At 48.9% G+C, this 3327-nt stretch overlaps 1 pseudogene; it reads right to left on the reverse strand.

Annotated features, from left to right (window-relative positions):
• Positions 1-1682: 1682 nt before the first annotated feature.
• LOC125555016 (uncharacterized) lies at positions 1683-2602 on the reverse strand (annotated as a pseudogene).
• Between the last annotated feature and the right edge of the window lie 725 nt (positions 2603-3327).

Raw genomic sequence — 3327 nt, forward strand, 5'->3', positions numbered from 1 at the left:
TAGAGGACGTCTAACTTGTTTTTGCAGGGCATGTTGTGATGTGATATGGTCAAGACATGATGAGATATAAGTTATTGTATAAGATGATCATGTTTTGTTGAAGTTATCGGCAACTGGCAGAAGCCTTATGGTTGTTTCTTTATTGCATAAGATGCAAGAGCCAAATAATTGCTTTACTTTATCGCTATGCGATAGTAATAGTTGCAAGAGTAATAGTTGGGGAGACGACCATGTGATGACACATTGATACAGATCAAGATGATGGGGATCATGGTGTCATGCCGGTGATGATGGAAATCATGACGATGCTTTGGAGATGGAGATCAAAGGCACAAGATGATGATGGCCATATCATGTCACATATTTTGATTGCATGTGATGTTTATCTTTTATACATCTTATTTTGCTTAGTTCAGCAGTAGCATTATAAGATGATCTCTCACTAAATTTCAAGATAAAAGTGTTCTCCCTGAGTATGCACCGTTGCCAAAGTTCGTCGTGCCCAGACACCACATGATGATCGGGTGTGATAAGCTCTACGTCCATCTACAACGGGTGCAAGCTAGTTTTGCACACGTAGAATACTCAAGTTAAACTTGACGAGCCTAGCATATGTAGATATGGCCTCGGAACACTGAGACCGAAAGGTCGAGCGTGAATCATATAGTAGATATGATCAACATAGTGATGTTCACCATTGAAAACTACTCCATTTAACGTGATGATCGGTTATGGTTTAGTTTATTTGGATCACGTGATCACTTAGATGATTAGAGGGATGTCTATCTAAGTGGGAGTTCTTAAGTAATATGATTAATTGAACTTTAATTTATCATGAACTTAGTCTTGGTAGTATTAGCATATCTATGTTGTAGATAAATAGCTCGCGATGTTGCTCCCCGTTTAATCTCTACTCCTAATGAAGCAGTTGGTAGCCTCGTACGGTTTATTTTTGTCCCACCTACCATGGTTTTATTTGGTACCTGCTCCCACCTCCCAATTTTGTCGTTTTTTTTCGTCGGTTTTTTATTCGCCCCCTCCCACTGGTCGGACAAACCCAACGTTTATTTGGTAACACAATGAATTCACATATGGTGATTGATTTCTTCTTTGGTAACCCAACTAACGGATGGTAATAAATCTTCAAATATCAAAACCAAACATACAAGGCAACAATTAATTCATTTTTTTCTGACCGGTTATTTTTCGTCTCCCCTCCCACATACCTTTTCGCTTCACCGCCCACATAAACCCATCGGATTAATTACCATATAAAAGAATTAATCACAATCAATCAAGCATTGATGGGATATTTCCTTACATTGATGTGATTTTCATTTCTTATCATGAATCATACACGTCAAAAAAGGTACAACGTGCGAGTATCGTGGGCACATGCCCTACAAATCCGAAAATGCCTATAAAAATTAAATCAGAATCAATCAAGCATTGCTGGTATATTTTACTTGTTTTGATGGGATTTTTGTACACGGTACCATTAACTCGATCCTCCCACCGCTGCCCTCCTCACGAGCCTGGACGGCCGATCCTCTCGACATCTACCCTCATGTGTCCTCGCGCCGCCATCATCTTCTTCTCTCCGATCTCCTTGACTAGGAGGACTCCTCTGTGCCCCAGGCCCTGGCCGATGCCGGCGACTCCTTGGTACTCCACCCGCGCCATCACATCCGACGCAGGCGAAACTCCAGCTGATGCCACGGGATCTACATCCTACGATCGTCGGCCATCTTCCACTCCGGCTGCTGCGTGGTGCCGTCGCTGCGAGAGGCAACCTGGCAGGGGCAGACGTAGCCATCCTCGTGCAGCCCGACCCATGCGTCTAGCTCGGCAGCGAAGTAGCCTCGGCCTCTGAAAGGCAGCATCCACTCCCCATGGCGCCTCCACTTGCAGCTCCTGGTGTCAACGGAGTACGTGCCGCAGACCGCCCTGCTCCACGAGGACACGAATATGGTGCGCCCGTCTGGGTGCAGCACGTAGGAGAAGATCATCTCGTCCTTGGTGAAGGGCGTCGGCATGCTTTTCCAGGACTAGTAGGTGGGCAGCAGGTCATCGTCTTCCGTCGTCGGTGGCTTCGCCATCGCCTCAAAGGACACAAGCCGCTCCATGAAGTGGAAGGCGAATGCATACAGGCGTCGCCGACGCCGGAGGTTAGGAAGGTGTTGGAGCCACAAAGCAGTGCATCTCGAACGAGAGGGCCGACGGGCAGTCCGGCGGTGTCAGTGTCGTAGAAGAGGGTTCCGGCGTGTATTTTGCTCGTGGCGATGATGTTGCTGCCCAGGGCTGCGAACTACATGGCACGGCCACACTCAGGTGACACTAGCCGGAGGACAGGGGGGCGCTGAGGTCGGGATTGTCGGCATCGATCTTGCGGATGGTGAAGCCCTTGTGCCAGTCGTCTAGAACCAGATAGAGGCTCTTTTCCTTGTTGCCGCTGCAGTCGTGGTAGTAGTTGGGCTCATCCTCCTCGCCCTGCCTTCTTTGCTTAGACATCCCGCCCCCGACTGACTGAATTCTGAAGTATATACCAGAAAAACACGTACGCAGACGAAAACACTCGAATAGATTGGACGTAGCTGGCTAACCACGGGTGATGTAGTATCGATCTACCAGAAGCAACACGGATACGCGCAAGAAATTGATACACACGGGCATGCCTCGTGCCCGCTGATCTTTCTATTGGTCTCTGGGTGTACTGTTTATAGGGGTGCAGGGTAATACGTATATATAGCTATAGCTAGGACTTGCAACATAACCGATTTGGGACGGAACTACTGATCCTACTTGGTGATGGATTCCTGCACAAGCCGGACATGAGACGTGCTTTTTTTCTTGAGGGAAACGCCGCCGCCGCCGCCGCTAGCGTGGAACCCTAGGACAGGGCGCTAGGATCCCCAAAGCAGGACAGGCAGCAAGGAGCGGCGCAAGGAGGCCGTGTCGGTCGTTGCCGCCACCAGCGCTAAACCCCAGGTATTTACGTTCCGTGTCCTCCCCGCACTCTACGCTGATACATCAGCGAGGAGCTGACGGTGGAAATGCTACTCCTCCCAGAACTCTATGATGCTTGATTCGATCTCGTGGAATGGAGCCATGACGGTGGGAAAGGCTATTGAGTTTGCTCCTAACGCCGGCTTGGGCGATGGGTGGGACGAATGCGAGCAGCGGCCAACGGCGGACATGGACTCAAGCCAGCACAGGTCCACGGCGGTAGAGGAGAGACACCACCCACCACCCATCGATGCAGTGAGGAGTGTGGTGTTCTACACTATGGTAATTGGTAAAAGTTTTTGGTCCTATAATATCAGAGAG

The sequence above is a fragment of the Triticum urartu genome, chromosome 3A (genome assembly GCF_056163025.1).
Source record: "Triticum urartu cultivar PI428250 chromosome 3A, HENAU_Tu73, whole genome shotgun sequence".
NCBI classification, from domain to species: domain Eukaryota; kingdom Viridiplantae; phylum Streptophyta; class Magnoliopsida; order Poales; family Poaceae; genus Triticum; species Triticum urartu.